Source organism: Desmodus rotundus, chromosome 8 (genome assembly GCF_022682495.2).
Source record: "Desmodus rotundus isolate HL8 chromosome 8, HLdesRot8A.1, whole genome shotgun sequence".
Lineage (NCBI taxonomy): Eukaryota > Metazoa > Chordata > Mammalia > Chiroptera > Phyllostomidae > Desmodus > Desmodus rotundus.
Window position 1 is genome coordinate 131,401,509 of NC_071394.1, and position 13,176 is coordinate 131,414,684.

Below are 13,176 nucleotides of genomic sequence, written 5' to 3' on the forward strand. Positions count from 1 at the left end.
TCCCCCCCCCCCCCCAGCCACCATGCCCAGGGTCCCCACCTGCACACGCACTGTCCCGCTCTTTGGTTGGGTTTTGGCTTGAGGCCCAGTGGGCTGTTAGTCCCACACCTCCTGTCAGGCTCTCTGTCTGTCTGCCGAACTACGGTCCGTGTGACACCCCCCACACGGGGTGGGGGGGGCAGGCACACGGGAGTCTGACACCAAACCAGACGAAAGGAACCTGGAGGAACTTGGGCTGCGTAGGGTGATGGAAGTGTGAAAAATGCTACAAATCACGTATGCTAGGGATGAAGGAGCAAACGCGCGGTAGGTAAGGAGACCGGGCTTCTCACTGTGCGGAAGGAAGTCGCCAGACGGGGAGGGGGAAGACCTGGAAAAGCCCCGTCGTGCTGGCCTGGCGCAGGGGCTGCAGCCTGAGCGCGTGGCTGTCAACCTCGACACAGGGGCACAGACAAAGACGTGACTCTAGACATGTGTGTACACGTGGGTCGCACGTATGTCCCCCGTGAGAGGCCGAGAAGCAGTGGGCACACTCGGCACCTAGATCTCGGTATCTAAATGCCACCTGCCAATAAATGGAGCCCAAACCCCTTGGAGAAGTGGCTGGTTCCAGGGAAGATACCAGATGAACTCAGAGGACCTTGGGGTAGAAAGAGCTCCAAAGGGTCGTGTCGAAGGGGCACAAGAGCCAGCCTGGAAGAGTTCCCCGTGGCCAAGGCTGGGACAATTTGAGCAAGAAAATAAATAACGATCGTGGTGAAGTAGAACCCACAGAGTAAGTGTCCACGAGTCCACACAGATACAAGTAAATAGCGGACCCAGTTCTTCTTTACAGAAAACTTCGCTAACCAGCACCGACGGAATGAGGGATGAGAAAAGCCCCATTAAACAGCACAGCAATCAGGGCTGTAAGCAAGCGCCCCCGGGGGACACGCAGACCCAGGGGCAGAAGTTTGAGGAGAAATAGGCTCTTTCCCCACCTTCAAAGTACCTCCCCCAAGAAGTTCATCACAAAGAAAAAGAGTAGCTTCACAGGGGAGGCACCTTCACCAAAGGATTCAATCACCAAACCATAGGATGCGCGGCCACCATGTCCCCGTGTGAGGCGCTGAGAGGGACATTCCCTTTCTGTGGTGTTCTTCCCAAGAACACGTAACCTCGACCTAATCACAGGAAAACGCCGGACAGGCCCAAACGGAGGGACACTGAACACAACCACTGACCGGTGCTTAAAAAAGAGTGTCAAGGGCATGAAAGACAAGGAAAGACATAGACAGTGTCACAGATTAGGGGAGACCAAGGAGATGTGACAACTAAATGCAACGTGGGGTCTCCGAAGGGACCCTGGGGCAGAAAGGCACGGTGGCGTAAAAACTGGTGGAATGCAAACCGGGCCTTGGCTTTGCTGAACGGCAATGTTCCAATGCCGACGACTTAGTTCTGATATTTGTACTCTAGTTCAGCAAGACAATAACTTTAGAGGAAATGGAGTGAAGGGTTAGGAAATTGCTGTACTATTTTGGCAAATTTATTTCAAAATAAAAAGTTTTTTTAATGCTATAATACACTCCTCAGAGAGCTTACAGACATCATAGCAACAATGAAACAAGAGTGAGATGTTATTTTGAAAAGCATCAAAATAGGGCAACAAAACTGAGAACTCTCCTGATTAAAAGACAGAGAGATGGGAAATTGGAGAGAACAGAGAGAGAAAAGAAAAGGCTGTGAGTTACAGGCTCTAGGAAGAGAACAGAGAGAAGATAAGGGAGGAAAGATCCCAAGAACTCATTCAAGAAAAGCTCCCGCCGCTGAAGTGCCCGCTGGGGGGTGAGGAACGAAAGGGAACTAAGACGCACCCGTCAGTGTGGGACTTCAGAACACTGGGCTCTGCGGAACTTTCACAAGTTTCCAAAGATGAAAATGAGGTCACATCCGGTGGGCTGAGAATCTGAATGACTCCGATCTCCCCACAGCGACTCAGGAGGCTGGAAGGAACGGCCTTGGAAATTGTAAGGCAAATAGTTTCCACCCTGGGCTTCCACACCCACCTAAAATCTCTGCCAAGTGTGGGAGAGAGGGGAAGCCCTCTGCAAATGCTCTCTATCCATGTGAGGGAGAAAACCAGGCCCCGAGGAGAGGAGCCCACGGTACCCAGGAAAGGGGGGGCTGTCTTCATGGGAGCCGGTCAGGAGGCTCCCAGTGAGACCTCCCCGACGGCACACTCAACGGGACCCCAGGTGCGTCGCCAGGTATGACAGGAGGTCAGAGAGAAGGGTGGGGAGCTGGGATGGGGTGGAATTAGTGATGGCCCACACAAAACTACCACGCTGACACCAGACAGTGTTCCCTGCAGGGGAAAAAATGTCAAAATTGTACCCAAAAGCGTGAACTAGGGGCTACAGCGCTGCTTAGCATTTGCCCGGTCAGGACAATGTCCCCACCGAATCCTGACCTGACCATGTCACAGTGTGGCGATGGGGCGGGGGGCCAGAGATCCTGGCCCTGTCCCCACCCCCACAGTGGGTGTCCATGAATGGGGCCTAAAACCAAACCACCATGAAGTAGCGACGTAGCGTGTCACCTAGAGATGTGGGCTCTGAGGTCAGAGAGTGACAGCCTCTCTCGGGAGAGGCGGGGCTGCTGCTCCTAACACAACACGCTGGTAAAACGATCACTTTGTACTATGGGCGTGTGTGATGCCGCTTTTAACACCAGGCCATTAAAATTCCATCTAGGAATGTAAGAAAAAAATACAAAAGGGAGAAAAGGTGTGGGGAAGGAAGAAAGGAAAGGGAAAGCAATGTAGACAGAGGGGTCAGGGACAGAGGGCTGACTGCTTTAACCCCTGGCTCTGGCTCTGAGACAGGCCCCCCACCCCCACCCTCACCTCCGGCTGCTCTCGCTGCGGACGAAGACAGAGGTTTCAATTCAGAGAGCCGAGCACAGAGTCCACAGACCAGGCTCCCACTGGTATCGGTGACGGCTCCCTCCCACCCCTGCATCTCCCAGTCCGACAGTGACCCGATTACTACCCATCCCGAGGGACCGGGGACCGAGCCGGGTGGGGAGGAAGAAGCTCCACACCGTGTCTGTGAGCTCACTGCCTTCGCACCAACCTCGGCGCAAAACCGTGCTGCGGCCGGGGCCCAGCTCCCTCAGATCTACGGGCAGCCAGCCCGGGGCAGGACAGGAGGGAAGGGACGGCCTGAGAAGCGGGGCTGGGGGATGTGAACGTCCTCAGAGAATAAGGCGTTGGACTCAGACCCTCTGGGTAGGCTGGGTTCCCCCAGCAGGTCTTGAGTCTCGAAGGGGAAGATGGAAAGCCAGGTGAGTCCCCAGACAGGTGCCCTCTGGCCCAGGCCCAGGCACCTCCCGGCTCCTACGTGCCTCATGGAGGCCCCAGGCCCCTGGGACCCAAGAACTCGCTAGTACCCCGAGGCGTGATGCTGCTCCAAAATTCACCCTGCTATACCCCAAGTCCACCGGGTCCTTGCTGCATAAGGAGCCCCAGGGTCCCCTGGGGGCAGGTGGTGGGTCCCCCAGCCCCAGGGGTGGACATCACCTTTTCCAGCTCTGCCAAAGTTTTCTAAGGAGGCTCTGTGGGCGAGTGGGCTGCAGATGGGAGGAACATGCCTCCTTGCACAGCAGCGGGACAGGGGTCCTACCCTGGGGGCCGGGCTGAGTTGGGGGGCAAAGACCCAATCTGATGTCCCTGACCAATGAGGGAGCCCACCTGACCTCCTGGGCGGCCCTAGCCTGCAGTGGGGTGCAGCCACTGGCCTCACAAAGTGGTGGTCTGATGGGGCACATCCTGCACGCTCCGGGCGTCCTCAGCTGAGCTGGGAGGCTGTCGGACCCTCCTGGATACAAAGGAGAGCGTTTCCAGGGCCAGCCTCCTGCCTCCCCCTCAGATGCCTCCGGACCTCCGTTCCCCTGAGCAGCTCCAGCACCACTTAGCAACGGAGACAATTTACATAATGCATCCAGAGTGAGAGCAATAATGGCTGGGGAAGCGGGGTGCCCGTGAATGGCTCCTCAGGAGGGAAAAATACCTGCTCCCACACCACCGCCTCCCCCCACGGAATGGGGGCCAGAGGCTGCCAGGAAAGCAGGTGCCTTAAGTGCTTGGTTGCCGCCAAAAGGGGCCCAGAAGCACCAAGCCAGCCCTAGAAATGGAATGAGCCCAGGACAGAAACCCACGTGGGAGGAAATTTTTCAAGTACCCAAGTTTTGAGCACAAATCCACCTAGCCATGCTCTTGGAGCCCACGTGCCTGCTGGCGTGGGCCCTGCACCCGGAGCCTTCCTGGAGCCTTCCGGGAGGCGGTGGCACTCTGGCAGGCGGGAGCTATAGCTGGGAGTCCGGGAAGCCAGGTTGCAGCTGCCCAGGAGGTGGTAACGCTCAAACACAAAGGCAGCAATAGAAAGGGGGGGATACATAAAAATTACTGGCACGGTAATTGCTTTTTATATAAATGATCTTTTTAAAAGCTTTCCCCAGTGTGAAAGTCCCTCTTCAAAAAGAATAAATTCACGGCACACCAATTTATTCCGTGCCTATAGATGGAGCATAATGAAGGCTCCTCCATCAACACCTGATGGGGAGACAAGTAGCTTCCACTTGACCCAGCTTCGGGTTCTCCCTGCTCGAGGACAAGGAGTGGCAGGGCCCAGGGGCCTATGAGGGGTACAGGGCAGCCCCACCGAGGCCATCGGTGCCCCGGGAGCGGCAGGCACAGGGAGGAATCAGAATAGGGGACAGTGCTGCCGGCCATAGGAGCTGGGGAGCACGGCAGCCCTCCCTTTCTAGGGACAGGAGAGGGGAGGTGCCCGCATGCCTGGGGGACCAGGTCCCCACTGACTGCAGGGTGTGTGGAGGAAGCTGGCAGGTCACAGGACACCTGGGGTGGCAAGTGGGAGTGGCTTGTCCTGGGCTGGAGGAAGCTCCCTATAGACCCCAGCTCTGCTTGACTCCTGCAGGTCCCCAACATGTCCCTTCCCCGACCTCCGGAAGGTGACACTCGGTAGACCCCAGCCCAGGGCAGCAGCAAGGGCTGCTCCCCCTTCCCAGGAGGCCCAAACCCTGGAAACGAGGCTCCTGCCTGGAGCCCCTTACCAGCCACAGCTCTGTCACCTGTGAAGTGGGGACAAGGCCCCAGGCGGCTCACCACCCCGCTTCTGCACAAGGCTTGTGTTCTCCACAGTGGGGTCGCTTCGTCAGCACTCACCCCAAGGCGCAGACACACGGGTGTGAGGACACACCACAAGGGACCAGCATCTCACCCCCTGCAGGGCCACTGAGCACACACCAGGCAGAGAGACCGCCGTGCTGTGTGCGGGGACATGGTGTGTGTGCGGCGTGTGTGTGAATGGGAGCTCCTCACCCACAACTGCGATTTCCCAGCCTCACTAATTAATCAGTTTAGTTCTCGCCTGCTCTGGTGACAGAGCTCCCGGCGGCAGCCTCCTCACAGTCCCGCCCTGGCCCGTGGGGTGCCTGCTCGCACCTGCGCACAGAACCACACATGCACTCAGCCACATACACACGTGTGTACACGCTTGCCTGTTCACACCCCCACACAGCACATGCCTGTAGGATCACACACATGCTTGCACACGCAGGCCTGGTCACACCCCCACACGCAGCATTTCACACAGGCCCGACCTCTCCCCTCTGGAGACAGGCTCTCACCTGTTCAGACCCCCACCTGCACCCAGGCACGCTCACACATTCTCGACACATACACACATGCCCACGTTCGCACGTGCAGCATCACGCTTCTCTCTTCTACATGTGGTCGGCTCCACTCCACATCACACAAACCTCCAAGGTCAGAGGCTGTGTCCCCCCAGTGAGTCACGGCGCCGGGAACCAGCAAGCGCCGGCTGCCTTCCCGCCTAACTGCCTGAGTTCAGGGGGATTCCTGGGAGGCCTGGGCACGACCCTGCCTGTCTGGCCCGGCCTCCCTGTCCCATGTGATTGGGTGACTGGACTGGTCACCTGGCAGCTTCTGCTTCTGTGTGTACCCAATGAGTGCAAAAGCAGAAGGCGGGGAGCCTTGAACACCACAAGCCTCAGCACTGATCTGGGGGGCTCTCTGGGGGAGGGAGCTGTGGGCGGAGCTCCAGACTGGGGAGAGGCCGGGAGGGAACGCGGTGCCTGCGGGACAGGGACAAGAGGATGAGGGGAGGAGCTCAGAAGTCCAGCTGGGGGTGACGCATGGGTGGCTAGGAAGTACAAAGGCCCCTGGCTCCCCCGGCCCGGGCCACACGCCTTGGCCAGGCCTTTGGGTCTTTCTGGGAACGGCCCGGCCTGCCATCTGGTGCCAGCCCCTACCTCTCCCGGGCCATCCGGCACCAAAGATCTACCTGGAGGCACTGGGTCTCAGCTCCCCGACATGGGGCTGGGTGGCTCCCACCGCCTTGCTGGACAGAGTCAGAGCCCGTCTCCCCTTCTCAGTCCTCAGATGCTTGTGCCTCACTGAGCAGTTGCCAGCTGAGCACCTGCTCCCCGCCAGCCTGGGGGTACATGCTGCAGGCGTGTACCCCGCAGGCTCCTGTGGCCTGCACGTCCTCTCAGGTCGGGGCCCAGGGTGCTCAAGTCCTGGGGTCAGACACCTGATCCCTTGATGCATGAGAACTAAGGATGGGTGAGGGGGGCCTGAGGCGCCTGCCCAGGGCCCACCCTCTGCCTCAGTCTCTCCCATGCAAGGAGCCAGCCAGCCTCCCCCCAACCCCCACAGAAGCACTGGGTTCCAGGGTTGAGAGAGGTGTGGAAAAGTGAGGGGCTGAGGGCTCTGTAACCACCCCCTAACACTAGATCCCCACTCACAAGGAGAGGGAGCCACTCTCAGGAAGGGTGGGAGGAGCCAGGCCGAGCGATGCTGCTCCTGCTGCCCCTGGGCTGGCTGGGCTTTGTCAGAACCAATTACTTCCCTGCCTCTGCCAAGCGCTTAGGGCCCCACGAATCCCAGGCAAGTGTCCTCATGGCTGCCACAGATCCAGCGACTGATGGGGGTGGAGGAGGGAGGTACGCAGACAGGGTCAGCTACCCCCGGGAGGCTCAGCATGGAAACCTATTCGGCCCTCTGTCCCCAGCCCCCACCTCCCAGACTCAACCATGCAGACCAGCTCCCAGCTCCGCACACGCAGCCCTGGCAGCCTCCAGAGGTGGATGCAGGGGCTGGGGGAAGAGTCTTGCTTTAGGAAATTCTAACAAACACACCAGATTCCCAAGATGGAAGGGCTGAGGGGTGCCCACTTCAGGGAAGGCACCTGCAGCAAAGTTGCGGGCTCTCGACCAGCACAGCCCTGGAGAACAGTGCTGCCCGCCTGCTTGCCAGCCTAGTGAGCTGTGATCACAGCTCTGCGACTCTCTCTGAAAACTGAGGGACCTCAGTCGTAGAACCTACCTGGTGCTGCCTCCTCAAGAGCCTCTGCTCCTTTGGCCTGGCCTGGGCCACTCCATTTTCTGACCCCCCAACCTTGTATACCCAGGGCCAGTACCGGGGATGTGCCCAGAGGCCAGTAGCTTCCTACCATCCCTGCTGCACTGCCAGCCAAGCCCCAGGCTGACCTCTGAGCCCGGTGGGGCTGCGAGACTAGCCGCCCAATGGTTGCCTGATTTGAGAAACAGGTCCCGGGTCTCTTCTGGGGTGTCAGGTCCTTTCCTCCACCTGCACCTGCCTTCCCCAGGGGTGCTTCAGCAGCTGGTGCCCTGGCCCATGGCCCAATGACCTCTGTGTTCCTCCCAGTAAGGTCCCCAAAAGATTCTTTCATGATCAGCCAGTGCTACAGACTGAATGTCTTTTTTCCCCAGATTAACACGTAGAAACCTGATCCCCCGTGTGATGGCATTTGGGGCAGGCTCAGGGAGGGAGTAAGTGCCCTAACCAAGGAGACCCTAGGCAGGTCCTTGCCCCTTCTGTCAAGTGAGGACGCAGCGAGGAGGCAGCCATCTGTGGACCAGGAAGCGGGCCTTCATCAGACACCCGACCTGCTGAGGGGCCTCCCAGTCCCGGGGACCATGAGAAGCATGTCTCTGTTGTTTGCAAGCCGCCCAGTCTGCGGGGTCCCCTTAGGCAGCCCGAGCAGACGAAGATGGTGGGGCTGAGGGCGCCGACTTCCAGACTCCTGTCCTGAGACAAGCAAAGGGGACACCTTGGGTGTTTGAACTTTCCAAACAGTGACCGGCTCCTGGAGGGCGGGCAATTGACAGTGCAGGGGGGTTCGCAAAGGCACCCCCACGTTTGCAGGGCTCTGTCTGCCACCTTTCCTTGCGCCTGCCCTTTGGAAACCTCACATCCCCTGTGAGCACAGGGGCTCTCAGATCCCTGCTTCACGGAGGGGGAACCAAGGCTCAGCGGGGCCCCGGGCCCCACAGTGAGTGACGTCTAGCCATTTCTGCCCGCCGCCCCCTGCCATTCAGCTGAGCCGGCACAGGCTCCAGGTTCAAGTTCCAGCTCTGCCACTTTCCAGCTGTGGGACCTCAGGCAGGTCCCGCCTTAGGAAGGCACAGCTCTCCCCTCCTGCTCTGAGCTGTTTGTTCTCTCCCCGCGGGGCACTGACCTTGAATGTGGCCCACAGTGACCCCTTGGTACAAGCTGGAAGCCACTGGCCCCTCTCCCATGCCTGTTAGCACCTATTACTACCACCGGAGGTGCCTCACCCACAGACCTGTTCCCTCCACAACCACAAGCTCCATGGGAACCTGGGCAGCAGCCCCTCGCGGGGCCACCCTAGAAGCGCAGCGGCCGCCTATCAGAACTCCCTGTGCCTGTCTTCCTGGCCAGACTCCAAAACGGCCAGGGTGCGACCACCACTCACGCTCACGCCCCTCTGGGGACCACCTTCCAGCCACTGCTTCTGCTACCTGCTGGGAGGCTAGTCTCACCTGACACCCTGGCACTCTGCAGGCCTGGGAGGGACAGGGTCAGAGAAGGGCCCAACCCCAGCGGCCCCGGAGGTGGGGGAGGCTCCAGGTGGCTGGTGCCCATGGAAGGCAGGCGGACATGAGCAGGTTCCCCAGGGCCAGGTGTCTCAGTGCAGCCCGCCCCCCACAATGACCTCCTTGCGCCCCCTCTCTGGGGGGGTGGGTGCGGGAGACCCGAGCTGGTCTGCTGGCCCTTGGGCAGGAGCTCCTGCCGCAGCTGAAATGGCTTTTGAAAAGCTTCTCATAAATGGAGTTTTCTCCTGCGGGCGACAAGGGAGCGAGTGTGGGGAGGTGGCAAGCAGGAGGGCAGCAAGCTGCCCCCAACCCCGGTCTCCCACGCGGTGACAGGAGAGAGCACCCCCAGGCCGCGCAGTGTGTGGGGGCTGTGCCAGAAGGGCTACCCCCAGGACAGGGCCTGGGAAAGAAAGAGGTGGGGAGCAGGCTGGGCTGGCGGGGGGTGGGGTGGTGGACAAAGAAGTGGTCCCAGCCAGTCCAGTCAGGTTCCCATGTGTCTGCCTGTGTGTATCCAGTTACGCTCAAGTGGCAGCCCCCCCACGCTTCAGACGCCCTCTCAGAAGCCCCCTCAGCCCACGCATCCCTGCTGGGTGCTGAGCAAGAGGACCATATGGAGGGAATAATAAGACAATTAACTTTCCATTAAAGAATAATATATGTGGGTTTTTAGGGAGCCGAGCGGCAGCGATCCCTATCCGGCAGCATATTTCACGCCTGCGCCCCCCACCACTGCCACCCCGACGCACCACATCAGATCATCGACGCCAGGAGAGCAGGGCACGCGGGTCTCACTGGGCGGTGGCTGCAGGAGGGGGTGGGAGCAAGCACAGAGCCCCTGGGACGGAGGTTCAGAGGCTTCCGGAAGCCTTGGGGAAGGCCAGGGACGGGCCTGGGGGGCTCCCTCACTGCCCCCACCTGCCTCTGCGCACATCAGCTGGGACAGACCGTCCTGTGTGAGGGGGTCTGCTGGGCCACAGCGTGGTCTCAGGGGCGTGTGGACCGGGGAGCTCTGACAGGACCAGCAGCTGGGGTCTGGGGTCACAGGGCTGGAGCTCCCCTTTCCTGTCCCCTGGCTACTTCTGTCCCCTGGCACCTCACCCACCCCATAGGTTTGGAGCTTCCCTGGGCCCCACTCACCCCACCTGAGAGGCCCTCCCCAAACGGGGGCCCCCCACAGCCCCGGGCAGCCCCCTCTGAACCAGAGTGTGAGCGTGCATGGGGTTCAGGAGTTGGCGGTACCAGCGAGGGTGGGGAGAGGGACTGGGGGACACAGAAAGGCCAGTCTCTAAGGAACCTACACAGGTTCCCACCTCTCTGAGCCCCTCAGGAAAGGGACCCTGACGTGGCCAAACTTCAGTTCGTGCTGGGAGCCAGTTCCAGCTGTAGCACTTTGCAAATATTAATTACACATTCCCAGGGAGCGCAGAGCAGACGGGATGTGGGCACGGCCAGGGGCAGGCAAGATGGGCTGGGGCTGCGGGGCCTACACAGGTTCAGAAGTGCCATCCAAGAGAGTGGGGGGTGGGGGCATCGGTCTGAATCACTGTGACCGTCTGGAGAGGCACAGCAGTGCGGAGGGGAGCGGGAGACTTGGGGACTGGGAGCCCTCAGTCCCGGGGTCCTGCTCTCTGTGGACACAGCTCAGCGGGCCGGGGCCAGGGAGCACGGGGGAGCTGCCCCAGGGAGGCTCCTTCTGGCAGGTGCGGCTGGCACCTCTGCCCTGATACCTCTGCCCCACCCCACCACTACCCAGCATTGGCCCAGGCCCCTCGGGCCCCTGGATGGGACTGGCTGGTGGAGACCGTCGGCCAGGACCTTGGTCTCCCCATTTGTGTGGCAGGGCCGGAGAGTAAGCAGAAGCTGGGCTAAGGCCCACACAGGGGTTGAGGTGGCCAGGGACATGGGCAGGGCCCAGGCCATTTCTGCTGCAACCTGCAGGCCAAGTCTGGTGGGGGGGTTGTTGTGGACTGAGAAAGACTCTCATAGGTCCAGACTTGGCTTGAGGCTTCCCAGAGGGTGGCCTGTGGTCCCCAGGTGTGGCCGTCTCAGGTCTCTGCTCCCAGCGCAGCTCTGGCCAGGCAGCTTTCCCTCACCTTTGACCCCCATCCCCGACAGAGGGTCTTCTATCCTTTCTGGGGCGCCCCTCCAAGGACAGTGTCTCCTGCAGGTCAGGAGCCCATCTCAGGGCTGCTGTACCTGACGAGCACTGGTCCTTCCTCGCATCTGACTGTGGTCTCTCCTGCTTTGCTTCCCCACAGGGTCTACAGAGTTGTCACCCTTCTGCCCTGGACACCCAGTCAGGAGGGGGTAGTCCCCTGGCTGTACCCACCGAAGTGACCTGGGCTTTAGAGTGGGGAGACTGGCCATCTCCCCATCCTCCCCCATGCACCCCCAGGCACCTGATGAATTATTCATCTAGATCAGTCTCATTATGGAAATGAGCTCGGAGCCCAGGCATATGCTCTCTACTCTCCCCCCCAGGATGGGGACAATATGGTGCTGATGGGGGAGGGTAGCGAAGGGGCTCGGGAGACCTCGCGCAGCCTCCAGGGGCTCTGCACAGGGCAGACTGCAGTAGGGGCCACACTTTACGACCTGTTCATGGCAAGAGTACCGAGGGCCCGGGAAGGTGAGGCTGGTTGGGGGTGGGGAGGGGTAGGACGTGGCTCAGAAGTCTCTGTCTAACATGGGGGTGGGAATGGCACCTGAGCACCAGGCCACAGAGGGAGCTCCTACTATGTGCTGGCCCTGGGGTTACATGAGGACACATGATAGGGGTCTTCACAGACAGACCACACAGCTCACCGAGAGGTGCCATGGCTCCTAACCTGTAAAGGGCCACAGGCGGCACGCAGCCATGTCCCCACGGGGTCACGGTGGGGCCGGGAGGAGGAAAGCGCCGAGGCAGGGGGAATGCTCCCAAATGCCACCGTCTGCAGTTTCTGAACCGTTGCAGCCGCCAGCTCTTGCGGCGTCCAGCTTCCAGGGGGTGGGGCTGCCTCTCGGACTGGGGCAGGTGGAAAGGGCAGCCTCTAAGGGGACGAAGGCCTGGGTGGACCGGATTCCAGGACACCCCAGCTGCAAGGTGTTCGAGGCACCTCAGAATGAGCTCTGGGCAGCCTGGGGAGCGGTCGTGCCCCCAACAGGAGAGTCAGGGCTCTGCAGCGACGTCCCCATGACCATCGGAGTGCGGCGAGGGCTGGGCTCACGGCCCTCCCCTGTGCACTGGACGGGGGCCACGGCAGCTCGGCCCGGGTTGGGGTGGGAGCTGACCAATGGGGTCCCTTTGGCTCGCCCAGGGCTATCCTTTCCCTCTAGGACTCTTCACCTGCTCCCTGGCAGCCCACCTCACCAGAGGGCCCTGGGCCAAGAAGCAGCCCCAGAGCTGTCAGCAGGAAGGAAGAGGCTGAGGAAGCAGGTGAGAAAAAACTGGAGCAGGACGGAGAGCCACCGGAGAGCTGGCAGCCGTCCGAAGGCACAGAGATGCCAGGAGGCGCCGGGAACGCCGGGTCAGCACTTCTCTGCCAGCTGCCCGGCTGGCCACAGCCACACCCCGCACCCTGCATGGCCCCCGCTCCAGCCCGGCTCCCGCTTCCCCAGGCTCAGCCTGTGCACCTTCCTGAGAGTGGGGGCATTGGCAGAGGAGCCCCCTGGAACGGGGTTCAGGACCCCGGGCTCAGCCCCAGCCCTACCACAGCCAGCTGTGTGACGTTGGCCTCTGCTGGGCAGGTGGGGGTGGGGAAAGACGCGCTCATTGGTGAAAGTGTCTGGAATTGCTCAACCACCCTCAGGAAGGACAGGGAGAGCACTCCCTAGAAGCGAACGTGATCGATGAGGGGATTCAAATCCGACTTCTAAAAATGAGCATGCATCTGCGTCAGTCTGTCCACAGCTGTCTTCGGCACCTCCTCCTCCAGCCAGGCCTCCTGGCCACACCATGGGTCAAGGATGAGGGGCAGAGAGGGTCCAGGACGTGCCCAGGAATGCGCAGTGGGTCTGCTGAGCTAGGAATCCCCCTTAAGCTCTTCCAGGCAGAACCGAATCGCAGGCATGAGCTATGTGCGTTCTCTTATTGGCAGACCTGCGGGTCTGCGCGGCCCGTGACTGAGCTAACGGTGCCCTCCAGGTGAGGATTCAAAGCAGGGAGGGTTCCTGGCCGGAGGAGCACAGCTCACGCCTTACACGGAACACACCGTCTGTCCCGATGTGAGACTTGGAAGGGCACACGAC

General features: G+C 60.6%; 1 protein-coding gene across 7 annotated transcripts in view; it reads right to left on the minus strand.

Annotated features, from left to right (window-relative positions):
• CACNA2D2 (calcium voltage-gated channel auxiliary subunit alpha2delta 2) overlaps window positions 1-13,176 on the minus strand; it is a 125,037-nt gene that overhangs the window by 88,427 nt on the left and 23,434 nt on the right. The gene's annotated exons all lie outside the window — the stretch shown is intronic.